Here is an 18,515-nt window from a genome sequence, read left to right as displayed (position 1 = left end):
ACTGGACGTGGAACAACAGACTGTTTACATAGGGAAAGGAGTATGTCAAGCCTGTATATTGTCACCCTGTTTATTTAACTTCTATGCAGAGTACATCATGAGAAACACTGGGCTGGATGAAGCACAAGCTGGAATTAAGATTGCTAGGAGAAATACCTCAGATATGCAGATAATATCACTGTTATGGCAGAAAGCAAAGAGAAACCAAAGAACCTCTTGATGAAGGTGAAAGAAGAGAATGAAAAAGCTGACTTTAAACTCAACATTCAAAAAATGAAGATAGATCATGGCTTCTGGTCCCATCTCTTCATGCAATATAGATGGGGAAGCAATGGAAACAGTGACAGAATTTATTTCCTTGGGCTCCAAAATCACTACAGATGGTGAGTGCAGCCATGAAATTAAAAGATGCTTGCTCCTTAGTAGAAAAGTTATGACAAACCTAGGCAGCATATTAAAAAGCTGAGATATTACTTTACCAACAAACGTTCTTCTAGTCAAAGTTTTTTTTTTTTTTTCCCATTAGCCATGTAAGTGTGTGTAGTTTGGACCATAAAGAAGGCTGAGCACCAAAGAATTGATACTTTGAACTGTGGAGTTGGAGAAAACTCTTGAGAGTCCCTTGGACTGCAAGGAGATCAAACTAGTCCATCATAAAGGAAATCAATTCAGGATAGTCATTAGAAGGACTGATGCTGAAGCTGAAGCTGAAGCTGAAACTCCAATTCTCTGGCCACCTGATGTAAAAAGCTGACTCACTGAAAAAGACTCTAATGCTGGGAAAGATTGAAGGCAGGAGGAAAAGGGGACAACAGAGGATACTATGGTTGGACTGCATCACCAATTTGATAGACATGAGTTTCAGCAAGCTCTAGGGGATGGTGATGGACAGATAAGCCTGGCATGCTGCAGTCCATGGGTTCTTAAAGAGTTGGACATGACTGAGTGACTGAATAACAATAAAACTAAAATGGTAACAAATTAAAGCTGTGAGCATTCTCCTTGTTAAAGAAGGTCACATGTTGATAACCTCATCAGGTGGCCACCTGAGGCCAGATAAGTGGCATATTGGCAAATAACTAACTCATAGGAAAAGACCCTGATGCTGGGGAAAATTGAAGGTGGGAGGAGAAGGGGATGACAGAGGATGAGATGGTTGGATAACATCACCGACTCAATGGACATGAGTTTAAGTAAACTCTGGGAGTTGGTGATGGACACGAGGCCTGGTGTGCTGCAGTCCACGAGGCAGCAAAGAGTGACTGAACTGAACACACCCTAATCCTTATCAGCAACCCCATCCTTTAACCCTTTGACCATTGCTCTAAAACTCCACACCTAATCCCCCTGGGTTGGGATACAGAGTTTAGAGGGGCACAAGTCTGCTCTGTTCCCCTTTGCCTGGCAAAGTAATAGAGCTTTTCTACTTCATGGAAAACTCTGTCTCTGAGATTTGGTTAGGCCCCAGTGCACAGAGGCCTGTGCTCCACATACTCCACGTGGGTCACCCTTTGTCTTTTAGGTACATCCAAATTGGCCACTCCTTTCCTCTTAAGCAGCCTCTTCATGTGACCTCTGTGATGTCTCACTTCATTGCTTCCTGCTGAGACCTAAGCACTCCCATTGTCTCTGCCGCATTCTTCCTCTTAACTTTAGATTTTGGACTTTCTCTTATCTCAAGTCTGTAATTCTCTTCTTTTTTCTATGTATCTCCTTAGACTGATGTATATATTTCCATGCCTTTAAAAAATATTTTTATTTGGCCATCCAAAAATTTGCATCTCGAATGCCAACTAGTCCTCTAAAGTCAATTCTCACATCACCAACTTCTTCCTTGATTCTCCTATATGTATCAGTGGCACAGAGTATTCTACTTGTTAAACTGAATTTGCAAAGATTGCCCTTAAAACTTGTTTTTATCTCGTCTCAGTAATGCCAATTCTTTCAAGGTACAAGATCCTGAAAACTAGGGTTAACTTTGATTCCTTTTGGACAATCATCGGAACATCTAGTCAAATTCCAGAGCTCATTATTTTTATCTTTGACAGATAGCTAAATCTATCTATTTTCCTCTGTCACCTCAGTCATAACCTCTTCCCTTGATATCTCCAAGAAGAGTTGTGTCAGGGGCCAGCGTGAGGAATCCCGCCCGTGACAAGGTCATGTGGAAGGAAGCCTGACAAAACGCAAGGACATGATCAGGCTTCAGGGGTTCCCCCTGGAATTTCCTGAGCATCCACCCCACCCCCCCAAAAATAAGAATCTGCCTGCTTTTCCACTCTTCTGATATTCTCTGGAAAAAGTCAAATCAGGGCTGTAGTCTTCTGCCTTTGAAAGGGATGTTTCAATTAAACCCCTCTGATAGCTCTCTAGCTTGTCTAACAGGTTCCCCCGGACCTCTTACAGCTTGTGAATTGTTTACAGCCCCCCAACCACGAGAGGCACAAAGCTTAAAGCATCTTAAGGATACAGAGCCTTTTCTAAAGAGCTAAAAATCATATTGGTGACAGGATTTCACTGTTGACTTAATGATTACTGCCAGGCCTCCATATTCTTTATCTTTTAGGCACCTGGGAGGATGTTAATCAATGTAAATGGGATATGGAAAAAGATATATAATAGTTTTGATGTTAACAACACTAGACTTTTGAGTTACTTTTCTCTTTGTTATATATCACTGCACTCCTTTTGTGTCCTTGCTATGTAAGAATATAACTTTATTTAGTGCTTTCTGAGATTGGCACCAGACTTTGGGAAGATCAACACAAATAAGTCTTCTGGTTGACACACATTATCAGAAAAGGACTGTAAAATGTAAATTGGCCCTTTTGGCCAGAAGATGATGCAAATTACCTAAGATTTGTGTATACAACTAGGTATGCAGAGAGAAAAGCCTGGTTTTGATAAGAATCTGGGCTGCTAACGCTGCATAACTTTGTATTACCCATTGATCTTCATGTATTATCAAAAGTATAAAAAGTCTTCTGAACAATAAACTTCTGACCAGTTTCTCGGACTATTCTCTTGGCCTAGTTTCTTGGGAATCTGGCTCCCCCCGTGTCTCTCTCTCTCTTTTTCTCCCTCTCCTTCCTTCTCCCCTTTACTCTAATTTCAGGCTGAATTCCCATCTGGAGCGGGGCGGCTCACATGTCTACTTACTTGCCCTGGCTTTTAAGACCCATGAGAAAGGGAGCCTAAGGCGGGGGCACCCTTCGATATTCAAGTGGGCACCGGTGGCCCAACATAGATGGTGCAAGCTCCTTGTCTGGAACTTTATTGGCCTTCCCCGTAAGCCAAGTTATTCAGCCTTCTTTTTCCACTAAATTTTCCTACTACACTATTTCTTCATAATCTAATCTTATATTAATAAATAAATAAGTTTTGTCTCGCCTACGCTGTCCACGCTTCGAATTTCCCTGGATCCACCGGGCTGGACCCCAGCAGAGTTGATTCATTGGAAAAGATCCTGATGCTGGGAAAGACTGAAAGCAAAAGGAGAAGGGGGCAGCAGAGGATGAGGTGGTTAGAGAGCCTCACTGATTCAATGAACATGAATTTGAGCAAGCTCAGGGAGATAGTGAAGAACAGAGAAGCCTGGCATGCTGCAGTTTATCGGGTCACAGATTTGGACATGACTTAGGGAATGAACAAAAACAAATAATCCTAACCTGAGTTTCTGGTTTCCAGTCTTGACCACTTGAACTGCTGCTAGTAATTCTTAACTGCCTCTGTATTTCCAGATTTATGCCCTTGATAGATTCCTTACCCTGGTGATCTTTCAAAATTGCAAAGTGCATTCATGTTAAATTATGTTACTTCATTGTTTTAGGTTGATAACAATTCACAATAACCCATAAATACATGTTTTTGCCATATACTCTAAATGCCCATGTATACCTGCTATGGATTGAACTGCTCCCATCAGAATTCCTGTGTTGAAGCCTTATCTCCCCAGTGCTGTGGTATTTAGAAATAGAGTCTTTGCAAGGTAAATAAATTTAGATGAGGTCATGAGGGTGGAGCTCTCCATAATAGAATTCATCCCCATACAAGACAAGACATCAGAGATTTCTTCCTATTTCATTCTCTTCCTTTTTCTTTCTTTCTCTCTGAAAATTGACCCAGCAAGAAGGTGGCCTTCTATAAGCCAGGAAAAGAATCCTCACTGGAGAATCGAATCAATTATTAAAATCAGAAATTCAAGGTTGAGAGTCCCTTGGACAGTAAGGAGATCAAAACAGTCAATCCCAAAGGAAATCAACCCTGAATATACATTGGAAAGACTGATGCTGAAGCTGACACTCCAATACTTTTGCCACCTGATGCAAAGATTCCATTCATTAGAAAAGATCCTGATGCTGGGAAAGATGGACGGCAGAAAGAGAAGGGTGTGACAGAGGATGAGATGGTTGAATGCCATCATCAACTCAGTGGACATGAGTTTTTTGAGAGAACACTGTGAAATGGTGAATAACAGGAAAGCCTGACAGCATGCTGCAGTCCATGGGGTTGCACATCACTGAGTAACTGAACAACAAGTACACAGTCACATACGCACGTTTGATTTCTTAAAATCTATTTCCAGCACTAGACCCGATGACTAAGATTCATGAGAACTGGTTCTGTGTCTGGTTTATTCACTTGGTATATGCCTGCCTGACCCAGAGTGCTCTTCTGAATGTGTGCCCTGACCTTATGAATGACAGGAACTAAGCTGGTTCCAGGAGGCGAGGACAGACCAGGACAGCAAGGGTTGTCAGGTCATTATAGTCTTAATAGTTCGGTAATAGGAGGAAACGATAATCAAATAAATTCAGGATTATAGTAAATGTTGGGAGGAAAACCTGTAGAGGCTGTATGTACACCCACATGTTAGTATGACTTTATGAGTTTGACCAGGCAAATCAAGAGCAGAGAAAGATAATATCATTCCATAGGGAGTGACCAGGTATGGAAACCCCAGTGTGTTCACCAGGAAAGAGAGTAGACCAGTATGAATGGAATACAGTAAGTGTGGCTTCTGAAAATGCCCTACTATTTGAGCATATTTCTCATGTGCTGGGATTCGCAAGAATCCTCTATCAAGAGTCTCCTAGCAAATTTACATAATAGCAGAAGGGACTGGTTTTTCTCTTTTAAGAACTGAAGGAGTTAACCAGAGACATTCATTGACCATGGGTGTATGAAAGTTTCATGGCATTCTGGTGTGACAATTGATTGACTTACCCGATACACTGTATATTTAATATTATTTTATATTCAGTGGGAATTTTTTCAATAATATATATTTGTACAGCCATTAGCTAAATTATGGGGCTTCCCTGGTGGCTCAGAGGTTAAAGCGTCTGCCTCTGATGCGGGAGACCCGGGTTCGACCCCTGGGTCGGGAAGATCCCCTGGAGAAGGAAATGGTAACCCACTCCAATATTCTTGCTTAGAGAATCCCATGGACAGAGAAGCCTGGTAGCCTACAGTCCATGGGGTCGCAAAGAGTCACACAACTAAGTGACTACATTTTCACTTTCACTTAGCTAAATTATACAAATTTTGGAAATTTCTGTTGTTCAACCATGTGAATTAGTATAAATAAAGCTACAGTGAATGTAGTGAGTCCAGCTATTCAGAAGCATTTTAGGCATCATTGCAATGCTCAAGAGAATTAGTCAGTTATCTGCAAAATAGAAAAGTGCTTGTCAAGAAGCACAACATGAAGTGATGGCATGTTACACTTTTCTTCCATTCCTTTCTTTAACCAAAAAAAAATCTATGCATCAAATTATGACTTTGTAATAATTTTAGTGTCAATACACAATAAATGTGGTTAAAAAAATCTTCAAGACATTAGAATCCTCATTACAAAATAACTTTAATTAGTTTGAATAGTGGTTTTTTTTTAACCATTATTGTTGGATTGGATCCAGTGGTTCTTTTCAACAGACAGATTGAAAAAGAAGCTTCTCTAGTGTTGGGACTTCCTGGCTATAAACAACTTAATGCTTAATTAAACAACTAAAGCTGAGAAAATAGAGTTTAGGGCCCCAGCAAGGTGTTTGGTTACAGTCATCCATAAAGAAAGGAATCCAGGAAATTATTCATAGAACTCTCTGGGCTCATTCAAATATTACTTGGGGACTAGAAATACCATTCTCTATAATACAGGGAACTATCTAAATCATTCCTAGGTACATTGCATTTTATATGTTTTTGTGTATATGTATGTTTGAAGGTGTGGGAAGCACATTCATGTAGACAGAGGTTTAAGGGAAGCAAAACAAACAAAAAAAGACTTCATATATTCTCAGTTGTATTTGGCAGAAGGTGTACCAAGACTATAAACACTAGAAAAGAGCATTGTTAGTTTCACTAAAATATTCAGACTATTAGAAAAGATAAATACATATGTTTGTGTAATTGGGTGTGTTAATTTTTTTGTTGTCCTTTGCCTACTTTTTAGAATGAATCTTTGCAAAATTCCAGGAAAGCAGGCATGTTTTTTTGGTACAAGCATATAGTGGTCAATAGGCAACTGCTATAGAGAAATCTGAGCCAACTGCTTTTAAATGCTGGGAATTATAAATGTGTTGATAAGTCTATGAGATATGAATTATTTTGGAGGCAGTAATAATAGCAGCTAACACTCTCTGAGTGTCAACCATGTGCCCAAGTCTTCTTAGAATTTTATATTTAACCTTCAATGCAAGGAGAGTGCTGCTAATGGTATTTATATTTCAGTGATAGAAATGAAGGAGCTGAAACACAGAGAGGTTAAGTAACTTGTACAGGGTTACAGGTAGTAAGTGGTAGGACTGGAATCTAAACACAGGAGTCTGGCTCCAGATCACATGTTTCTTAATCATCATAGTATTGTGAAAGCAGAAGAAAGAAATAAATGTGTGGGGAAGGCACAAAAGAGTGTAAAAATGAATGAGATAATATGCAGAAACTTAGCATGATAACCAACAGAGTAGGCACAAGATAAATTCAAAATGGATTGAATTTCATCATGCCATATTAGGATGATAACAAGTTTCATAAACAGTAACTACTGTCCATAGAATGTCCTCTTAAACACAATAAGTACAAAAAGACAACCTGCTCTACAAATAGCTAAAACTGTAGTCTAAGTGAAAGTGAAAGTGAAGTCGCTCAGTCGTGTCCGACTCTTTGTGACCCCATGGATTGTAGCCTACCAGGCTCCTCCATCCATGGGATTTCCCAGGCAACAGTACTGGAGTGGGTTGCCATTTCCTTCTCCAGGGGATCTTCCTGACCCAGGAATTGAACCCAGATCTCCCACACTGTAGGCAGACAGTTTTACCATCTGAGCCACCAGGGAAGTCTAAAGGCTCAACATTTATTCAACTGTTTAATTCCCACAAACATCATATGCATTAAGTAATGTTTTAATTTCATTTCATGGATGGGAAAATTGAAGCACACACATGTCAAGAAATTTGGCTAATGCCACACTTCAGTTCAGTTCAGTTCAGTCCTTCTGTCATGTCTGACTCTTTGCAATCCCATGGACTGCAGCACGCCAGGCTTCCCTGTCCATCACCAACTCCTGGAGTTTACTCAAACTCACGTTCATTGAGTTGGTGATACCATCCAACCATCTCATCCTCTGTTGTCCCCTTCTCCTCTTACCTTCAATCTTTCCCAGCATCAGGGTCTTTTCCAATGAGTCAGTTTCTTCCATCAGGTGGCCAAAGTATTGGAGTTTCAGCTTCAACATCAGTCCTTCCAGTGAATATTCAGGGCTGATTTCCTCTAGGATGGCCTGGCAGTCCAAGGGACTCTCAAGAGTCTTCTCCAACCTCACAGTTCAAAACCATCAGTTCTTTGGCGCTCAGCTTTCTTTATAGTCCAACTCTCACATCCATACATGAATACTGGAAAAACAATAGCCTTTACTAGAAGGACCTTTGTTGACAAAGTAACATCTCTGCTTTTTAATATGCAGTCTAGGTTGGTCATAACTTTCCTTCCAAGTAACCATCTTAATGTCACCCTATTAGTATGTTTTCAAAATTGGGCTTTAACATAAGGTGGCCTAGCTTTCTAGTCTGTCCTCTTATACTGTACTTCCTGCGGCATTCTAAGTTTACATCCAATTATCAGCCTAAGTCTATAGACCATATCATAGCATCAAATGGTTAAAAACTCCTGGTAAACTCACAGTTGCCTTTATGCCAAGTAGCAATCAGAAACTATGGGCCCAGATTTCAGTAAACATGCCTGATTTACTAGAGTTTTACAAAGATGCTTAAAACTCTTTAAGCAACCTCTTCATTCTCCCTTTTGGTGCAATGTTTTGCTAAAGGGTGTTATCTCCAGTAATATTTATCAATAGAGCCAATAATACTTGAATGAAAGAGATAGTAATATAATACATTATACATACAGACTCTCAGAAAATAGAATCAATCTTAAGCAAAATTAGCATAGTTTCTCCCTTGTAGAGTGTCCTTTGAAGGGCCAAACCTCCCATGGATCTTTCTCTGTCTGCTAATATGTGCTAAACAGACAAACAACTTTCATTAACATCATTCAACTTACTAGTTTTATGTTGTATTGTTCATTGTTCATAATGCCCTTTCCCTGTATCCATTCTTTGCTCTCAAGTGTGGGGGAACTGCATTTCCCAGAATCCTTGGCAGAAGGTTTTGGGTTAGATTCAGCCAATGAGAGTCACTTCCTGGTGATCTGGTGAATTCAAAGCACAAGCCATCATTGCTCCTGAGGCAGAAGCTAGTCACCAGGTGAGCTTAGAAGAGAGTGTTGGCTAGGAGAGTCCAGACAGCCTCACATAAAACATGTTCTGCCTTTCCAGGCATGTGAAATCTGAGTCAGTAGCTTCTTCTGACTTCATACCCACTGGTCTGATGAAGGTTGCTGTTAGCTTTCCTGGCCTTTGCCCCATTAGCCTTCAATAAGCCTTAACTCCCTAATACTTTGCTTTAAATCATTCTCTTAAAATACTTGGGATGCCTTCCATTTTCCTGATTGAACCCTGACTCATAAATGCATTTATTCATTTTAGCAAGACTAGTATTATTATTACCTCATGTTACTATGTCATGTGTCAATTTGCAAAGTACTATCATTTATATTTATACCCCAACTTATTTCAAAATACATTTATGAAATGGATGTTGCTATTAGTCTCTAAGTCCTGTTTGATTCTTTGTGACCCCATGGACTGTAGCTCTCTAGGCTCCGTTGCCCATGGGATTTCCTAGGCAAGAATACAGGAGTAGGTTTCCATTTCCTTATCCAGGCATGAAATGGATAGAGTAGGTATTATCTCCAATACATAAATAATTTACTTGAGCCCTGATTTCTGTAAGGAATGACTAAAAATGAAAAAGAAATTGAAAGTGAAGTCGTTTAGTCATGTTTGATTCTTTGCGACCCTATGGACTGCGGCCTGCCAGGCTTCTCCTCCATCCATGGGATTTTCCAGGCAAAAGTATTGGAGGGGGTTGCCATTTTCTTCTCTGAGAAAAGACTTAAGCTAGTCACAAAATCAGTACAAGAACTTAGCGCAACTGATCACAAAAAACTGTGCTCTTCATACCATACTCAGTAGTTTCAGAAAGCTCTCCACTGAGAAGGACCTGGATTCTCAACGAAGGTGAAAAGAAAAGATGAAGTACTATGAGTCACTGAAATGTAGGCTTTTTACTTTTAAAATTTTTACTTATTTTTTAATTGGAGGAAAATTGCTTTGCAATGCTGTGTTGGATTCTGTCAAACACAAATTAGCCACGTATCACCTCCCTCTTGAGCTTCCCTCCCATGCCCTAATCCCACCCCTCTAGGGTCATCACAGGGCACCAAGCTGGGTTCCCTCTTTTATATAGCAACTTCTCACCAGCTATCTATTTTTCACTTAGTCCTGTAGATATGTCAGAGGTTACTTTCTTCATTTGTTCCACGCTTTCCTTCCCCCATTGTGTCCATAAGCTAAAGATATTTTTTAAAAGGTGAATATGAAGCCTAGGGTTATTTTTCATCCCTTTACTAACTCTGTAGAAAGTTTAATCACCATTTTGTAATGTAAGCTACATCTGCTTCAATTAAACACAACAAGCAAATAAAATAGTACCTTAAAATGCAATTTCAAATTATATACATTAATGCTTATGCAACCCAGTTTCCCTATGAAACAAAAATAGAAATTAATAATTGAGCATCAAATAAATCAACAGTAGTATCTTTTAACTGTAGTATCTTTGTAAAGTTCTTCCTTTTAAAAATTGTTTCTCTGTTTTCCTTTTCTACTGAATTAAACAGAGGAAACAGTAAAATTGAAAGCTTAAAAATGGCTTTTAATTAGCAAACCTTTCTTGTTATTGTATTTAGCATTTCCATTAGAGGAGCAAGGCCCTGTGGAAATATTTTTAATACTTATTTGTTTTTCTTTTGAAAATTTATTTGACTATTACCAGCAAATGAATTTTTTATAATAACATTACTTTCAAAATTATAATATGCTGTATATCAAACTAGAGAGTTGTCATCATATTAGCTGCATTGTGTTTGCAAGAGAATAATTTATAAAATAAATTATCAATTATCTGCAAAAAACTTCTGCATTTATTGACAGTTAGAGGTGATAATTTTCCTCTGTTTTTAAGTTTATTATTTCATCAATTGTGTATTATTCCTTCTTGTTCTCATTCGTTTCTTCTATGATAGACATATCTGTTTAAAACATTTTACATTAACTTTATCCATACATACACTTAGAAGCAGTGAGGGAGAAAATATGATTTTTATCCTCCTTGTTTTCATGAATTTCAGTATAAAAATATGTAGTTCTTGTTCACTCACTACATCTTGTCTGACTCTTTTTGACCTCATGGACTGCACCACTCCAGGCTCCCCTGTTCTTCACTCTCTCCTGGAATTTGTTCAAATTCATGTCCGTTGAATCAGTGATGCTACCAAACCATCTCATCCTCTGCCATCTCCTTCTTCTTTTGCCCTCAGTCTTTCTCAGTATCAGGGTCTTTTCCAATGAATAGGCTCTTTGCTTTAGGTAGTGAAAGCGTTGGAGCTTAAGCTTCAGCATCAGTCCTTCCAATGAATATTCAGGACTGATTTCCTTTAGGATGGATTGGTTGGATCTCCTTGCAGTCTGAGGGACTCTCAAGAGTCTTCTCCAACACTGCAGTTCAAAAGTACCAATTCTTTGGTGATCAGCTTTCTTTTATGGTCCAACTCTCACATCTCTATGTGACTACTGGAAATACCATAGCTTTGACTCTACAGTCTTCTGTTGGCCAAGTGGTGTCTCTGCTTTTTAATTCAGGTTTCTTTTTTTTTTTAAGGTAGGTTAGAGTTTTTATTAATAAGAGTTTTCACTGTGTGTTTCACCATAGCTAAAAACCATTTTAGAGGTGGGATTAAAAGAGTCACTGAGAGACCTTGTAGAGACACTGAAAGTTCTTAGGGAAGTGGAAGACACAGTGGCCATTATCAGCCTAATTGTTTATATCAGGTATATCCATGCTGCTACAGACAACTTCAACTCAGCTCCTGGCATCACAACTTCATCACCTGTTAGTTGGAAAGTTCCAAAATAAGCATTACAAATACATTTGAGAGCTCCAGTGAGTTCCTTAAACTCCATGATATCTGTCATTAATATTTCTCATTCAAATTGATGTTTCTATTTAAGATACATTGACTAGACTAATGATTAGAAATAGAAATAATAGCAATGACACCAGCCTTTCTCCACCACCAAGAATGACCACCTCATGATATTTCCCTCTGTGTCTTTCTGTATGTCTCTATGTGTCTTCTCTTTTTCTATCTCTTATAAGTACACTTGTCATTGGATTTGAGACAAACCCTAATTCTGGATGACTTCATTTCAAGATCATTATATTAGTTCTATCAGTAAACAAACAAACAAAAAAAAAATCAGATGAGGTCATATCCTGTGGTTCTGAATGGACATCGTTTTGGGGTCGCCACTATTCAATGTACCATCATAGCTAAGATTTATCGAGAGGATCTCATCTTTAGGCTCTGACCAAATGCTCGCCAAAAAATTGAAGCTTTTGACTTGTGGTTCTGGAGAAGACTTTGAAAGTCCTTTTGACAGCAAGGAGATCAAACCAGCCAATCCTAAAGGAAATCAACCCTGATATTCAGGGTTGGACTGATCAGGAAGGAGCGATGCTGAAGTTGCAGCTTCAGTACTTTGGCCACCTGATGCAAAAAGCCAACTCATTAGAAAAAGTCCTTGATGTTGGGAAAGATTGAGGGCAGGAGGAGAAGGGGACAACAGAGGATGAGATGGTTGGATGGCATCACCGACTCAATGAACATGAGTTTGAGCAAATGCCGGGAGACAGTGAAGGACAGGGAAGCCTAGCAAGCTGCAGTCCGTGGGTTCACAAAGCGTTGGGCACGACTTAGTGGCTATAAAATAACATCATAAATCTTATGTAGTTCTTACAATCCTCGAGGGGCTGATGCAGCAGGAGAGGAATGACAAAATGAACTCATTAGTATCTTAGTAATAAATTATCACAGATCCTGTGACTTAAAATAATAAAATCTGTGCTGTCATAGTTCTGAAGTCCAGATGTGTGAAATCAAAATTGTCAAAAGGCTAGTTCCTTCCAGAGGCTACAAGGGAGCTTCTGGCCCATGTCTCCGTCCCAGCTTCTGGCCCTGCCAGCGACCCTTCATGCTCCCAGCTTGTGATTGCACTACTCTCGTCTCTGCCACCATCATCCCATGGCCTTTCCCTTTGCGCCTCTCTGTGTGTCTTCTTTCTGTCTCATATAAGTATACTTCTCATTGGATTTATGATAAAGCCTAATCCAGAATGATCTTGTCTTTAGGTCCTTACCTTAATACCATTTGTAGAGACAATGAACTCAAATAAGTCATATTCTGCTGTTCTGCACGGACGTAACTTTTGGGTGGCCACTATTCAAAATACTGCAGTGAATATCCAGCTACACAGTTTACTATTTGAATTGGCTCAGTTCAGTTCAGCTGCTAAGTCATGTCCGACTCTTTGTGACCCCATGGACCACAGCACGCCAGGTTTCCCTGTCTATCACCAACTCCCGGAGTTCACTCAAATTCATGTCCATCGTGTCAGTGATGCCATCCAACCATCTCATCCTCTGTCATCCCCTTCTCCTCCTGCCTTCAATTTTTCCCAGCATCAGGGTCTTTTCAAATGAGTTGCTCCTTTGCATCAGGTGACCAAAGTACTGGAGTTTCAGCTTTAACATCAGTCTTTCCAATGAATATTCAGGACTGATTTCCACTAGGATGGACTGGTTTGATCTCCTTGCAGTCCAAGGGACTCTCAAGACTCTTCTCCAACACCACAGTTCAAAAGCATCAACTCTTCAGTGCTCAGCTTTCTTTATAGTCCAACACTCATATCCATACATGACTACTGGAAAAATCATAGGTTTGACTAGACAAAATTTTGTTGGTAAAGTAATGTTTCTGCTTTTTAATATGTTGTCTAGGTTAGTCATAGCCTTTCTTCAAAGAAGCAAGAGTCTTTTAATTTCATGGTTACAGTCACTATCTGCAGTGATTTTGGAGCCCCCCAAAATAAAATCTCTTATTGCTTCCATTGTTTCCCCATTTATTTGCCATGAATTGATGGGACTGGATGCCATGATCTTAGTTTTCAGAATGTTGAGCTTTAACCCAACTTTTTCACTCTCCTCTTTCACTTTCATCAAGAGGCTCTTTAGTTCTTCTTTGCTTTCTGCCATAACGGTGGTGTCATCTGCGTAACTGAGGTGGAGAGCAACAGGTCAACAATAATTTTAATCTCTCATATGCACATCTGAATTAATTCAGTTTACTTACTGATATTATTTCCCTTCATTGTTTCAATCCCCTTTTACTTTAACATAGTATAAATCCTTTCCACACTTCACTAAACATCCCACCTTCCCCTACATGGAGCTATCCAAACCACAAGTAGCTTTTGACTTCACCGCTAATGAATGGTTAGGTGACATAACTTTTTTTTTTTTTTTTAGAGTTTCCTATTGCCATGGCTACTGGGAGGGCAATATAAGGAGTTAAGTCTGAGTTAGTCCTTCTATTCAATTTTTCCAACATCAACTGGAATTTTGTTTCCTTTCATAACTATAGTCAGAAAATGTCTTCACATAGACTCTGCTTATGAATTTGCCTCTTCCTAAGAGTCGAGCACCCCACTTCAGTACTCTTGCCTGGAAAATCCCATGGACAAAAAAGTCTGGTAGGCTGCAGTCCATGGGGTCACGAAGAGTTGGACACGACTAAGCAATTTCACTTTCACTTTTCACTTTCATGCGTTGGAGAAGGAAATGGCAACCCACTCCAGTGTTCTTGCCTGGAGAATCCCAGGGGCAGGAGAGCCTGGTGGGCTGATGTCTATGGGGTCGCACAGAGTCAGTCACGACTGAAGTGATTTAGCAGCAGCAGCAGCAAGAGGCGAGCACAGTTGAAGCAACTTGTCAAAGGTCTTCAGAAGGTTTCTGGTGATTCAGCAGTAAAGAATATGCCTGAAGTTCACAATACACAGATATGAGTTTGATCCCTGGGTCTGGAAGATCCTCTGAAGGAGGACATGGCAACCCATTCCAGTATTCTTGCAGGAAATACTCCATGGACAAAGGATTCTGGGAGACTACAGTCCATGAGGTCACAAAGAGTCAGACAAAACTGAGGTGACTGAGAATGTGTGCATGCAAGGTCTTTGTAACCTGTACTCATTATTTTGTTTTCACTGACTTCCATATTCTTCTACTAACCAGCATTGATCATTTCCTTTCCTCCAGAACAATAGATTCTCTTCGAGTCCATAATGAGAAACCAATAGTTTTCAGTACAGAGATGGATGAAACAGCAAAAATACTTCCTGTGGTTGAAAATGTTTTTATCACTAGTAGGTGTTTCTGTGTCAAAAAAATAAGAATAATGTTGCTGCTCATGAAAATAATGCCTCATTTCTCTTGGTTCTCTTCATAAATATCTTGTATAAATATATAATCATCTGGGATTTTAAATTGCAGTCCTTGTGAAAAGTCTATTTCTATACATTTCAGTAAGAATTATTTTACTTAGTGGATGCTTTATAAACCTAAATTTGAGATTCACTTAGAAATCTATTTTAAAATTTATTGCTTGCATTTTTTAGTATAGTAATTATAATTTTAAAATGCCAACTAGAAAACAAGTAATATATAAGAACTCATTGATTTGTCACTTGGCACAAAGCACTTCTATCAAAGTAAAAAATACATAAGCATTTTTAAATGATTTATTTATAATTTATAAATTGGATATGAGTCAGAATGGAAGTCTGACTTTTTTGTATATTAAAACTTTTCCTTGATGTCACACTTGATTTACACCTCACAGACTGTCAGAATGGGTGGAAGGAGACTGGTAATTGAATGAAAAGGGAAGACTTAGTATCAGGAAGGTAGTAAGAAGTACCAGACACCAGGAAGACTGTCATGCTGGTTACTGTTTGATTGTCAGGGTTGACTTGGCCAGTAGGATCTTCATGAGCATTCCTTAATCTTCACCGATTACTACAATAGAATCTTAACTATAGGGACTATCTACGGAGGGTCTGTGCTGTGCTATGCTTAGTTGCTCAGTTGTGTCCAACTGTGTGACCTCATGGACTGTCGCACACCAGTCTCCTCTGTCCATGGGGATTCTCCAAGCATACTGGAGTGTGTTGCCATGCCCTCCTCCAGGGGATCTTCCCAATCCAGGGATCAAACCCGAATCTCCTGCATTGTAAGTGGATTCTTTACCATCTGAACCACCAGAAAAGCCCATGGAAGGTCTCAGGTCAGTTCAGCTCAGTTGCTCAGTCATGTCCAACTCTTTGCAACCCCATGAATTGCAGCAAGCCAGGCTTCCCTGTCCATCACGAACTCCCAGAGTTCACTCAGACTCACATCCATTGAGTCGGTGATGCCATCCAGCCATCTCATCCTCTGTCGTCCCCTTCTCCTCCTGCCCCCAATCCCTCCCAGCATCAGAGTCTTTTCCAATGAGTCAACTCTTTGCATGAAGTAGCCAAAGTACTGGAGTTTCAGCTTTAGCATAAATCCTTCCAATGAACACCCAGGGCAGATGTCCTTTAGAATGGACTGGTTGGATCTCCTTGCAGTCCAAGGAACTCTCAAGAGTCTTCTCCAACACCACAGTTCAAAAGCATGAATTCTTCGGTGCTCAGCTTTCTTCACAGGCCAACTCTCACATCCATACATGACCACAGGAAAAACCATAGCCTTGACTAGAAGGACCTTGGTTGGCAAAGTAATGTCTCTGCTCTTCAATATGCTATCTAGGTTGGTCATAACTTTCCTCCCAAGGAGTAAGTGTCTTTCAATTTCATGGCTGCAATCACCATCTGCAGTGATTTTGGAGCCCAAAAAAAACAAAGTCTGACACTGTTTCCACTATTTCCTCATCTGTTTCTCATGAAGTGATGGGACCAGATACCATGATCTTCGTTTTCTGAATGTTGAGCTTTAAGCCCACTTTTTCACTCTCCTCTTTCACTTTCATCAAGAGGCTTTTTAGTTCCTCTTCACTTTCTGCCATAAGGGTGGTGTCTAGTTAATGTCAAAAGAATAAGGTGGAATTAGAAGGTGTAGGAGGATGTAGAATCAGACATATTCACTGAGAAACATATCTAAGTGATAAGCAACTTGGAGATATTTCTAAGTGATAAGGACTGAATCAGTTTCATCATGGGAATGTTTCATTGTGAAACAGATTCATCCTGGCAATGGCACACACTAAACACTTAGGAGGTAGTTACTGCTCTTTCAATTTGGGGTATTCTACTATTCTTATAAATTATGTTGCTTTATATTTAAGTTAATTTTTGTAGTATGATTTAAACACAGTTAAAATTACCTATGGACAGATCTAGGCATGTGTGTAACTGCCACTACAACCGAGACTGCATCCATTACCCCAGAGAGATTTTCTGTGCCTCCTTGTAGTCAGGAGGCCCATCTCCACCCCCAGAAAGTAAGTTATCTGCTTTCTGTTACTGAATGCAAGTCCTGCCTATTCTAGAAGTGTGTATAAAAGGAACCACACAGTAAGTAGTCATTTTTTGTCTTTTTATTCAGCACAGTTTTTGAGATACAGCTGTTGGGCATCTATCAGTACTCTGATTTTATCTATTGCTGAGTTATATCCCACTGTATGAATACAACACAAGTCTGTTATCAATTTACCTGCTGATGGGCATTTGAGTTGTTTGTAGCTTGTCACTGTTATGAATACAGCTTATATGAATACTTCTGTACATCTTTGCAGATATGTAGTTTCAGTTATTTTAGATGAATGCATAGGAGTAAAATTTCTGAGTGATATAGTAACTTTATGTTTGACTTTACATGAAACTGTAAAAGAGAGTAACATTTCCAGTCTCACCAGGAATAATGAGAGTAGTAATTATTTTGTATCTTTTCCACTTTTGGGAATTGTAAGTTTTCTTTTTTTTTTTTTTTTTTCAATTGTTTACATAAGTTTCTGGTTGTATCTCATTGCACTATTACTTTGTATTTTTCTGATTACTAATGGTTTGAATGTCACGAACCTTTGTTTATAGTTCATCAGGCACTCTATCAGATCTAGTCCTTTAAATCTATTTCTCACTACCATTGTATAATCATAACGGATTTGATTTAGGTCATACCTGAATGATCTAGTGGTTTTCTCTACTTTCTTCAATTTAAGTCTTAATTTGGCAATAAGGACTTCATGATCTGAGCCACAGTCAGGTCCTGGTCGTGTTTTTGTTGATAGAGCATCTCCATTGTTGGCTGCGAAGAATATAATCAACCTGATTTCAGTATTGACCATCTGGTACAGGAGACAGAAATAAGACCATCCCCATGGAAACGAAAAGCAAAAAAGCAAAATGGCTGTCTGGGGAGGCCTTACAAATAGCTGTGAAAAGAAGAGAAGTGAAAAGCAAAGGAGAAAAGGAAAGATACAAGCATCTGAATGCAGAGTTCCAAAGAATAGCATGGAGAGATAAGAAAGCCTTCTTCAGTGATCAATGCAAAGAAATAGAAGAAAACAACAGAATACAAAAGAATAGAGATCTCTTCAAGAAAATTAGAGATACCAAGGGAACATTTCATGAAAGATGGGCTCGATAAAGGACAGAAATGGTATGGACCTAACAGAAGCAGAAGATATTCAGAAGAGGTGGCAAGAATACAAGGAAGAACTGTACAAAAAAGATCTTCATGACACAGATAATCACGATGGTGTGATCACTCATCTAGAGCCAGACATCTTGGATTGTGAAGTCAAGTGGGCCTTAGAAAGCATCACTATGAACAAAGTTAGTGGAGGTGATGGAATTCCAGTTGAGCTATTTCAAATCCTGAAAGACGATGCTGTGAAAGTGCTGCACTCAAAATGCCAGCAAATTTGGAAAACTCAGAAGTGGCCACAGGACTGGAAAAGGT

Source organism: Capra hircus, chromosome 10 (assembly GCF_001704415.2).
Source record: "Capra hircus breed San Clemente chromosome 10, ASM170441v1, whole genome shotgun sequence".
Taxonomy (NCBI): Eukaryota; Metazoa; Chordata; class Mammalia; order Artiodactyla; family Bovidae; genus Capra; species Capra hircus.
The sequence above is the reverse complement of the archived record's forward strand: the minus strand, read 5'-3'. Positions refer to the sequence as shown.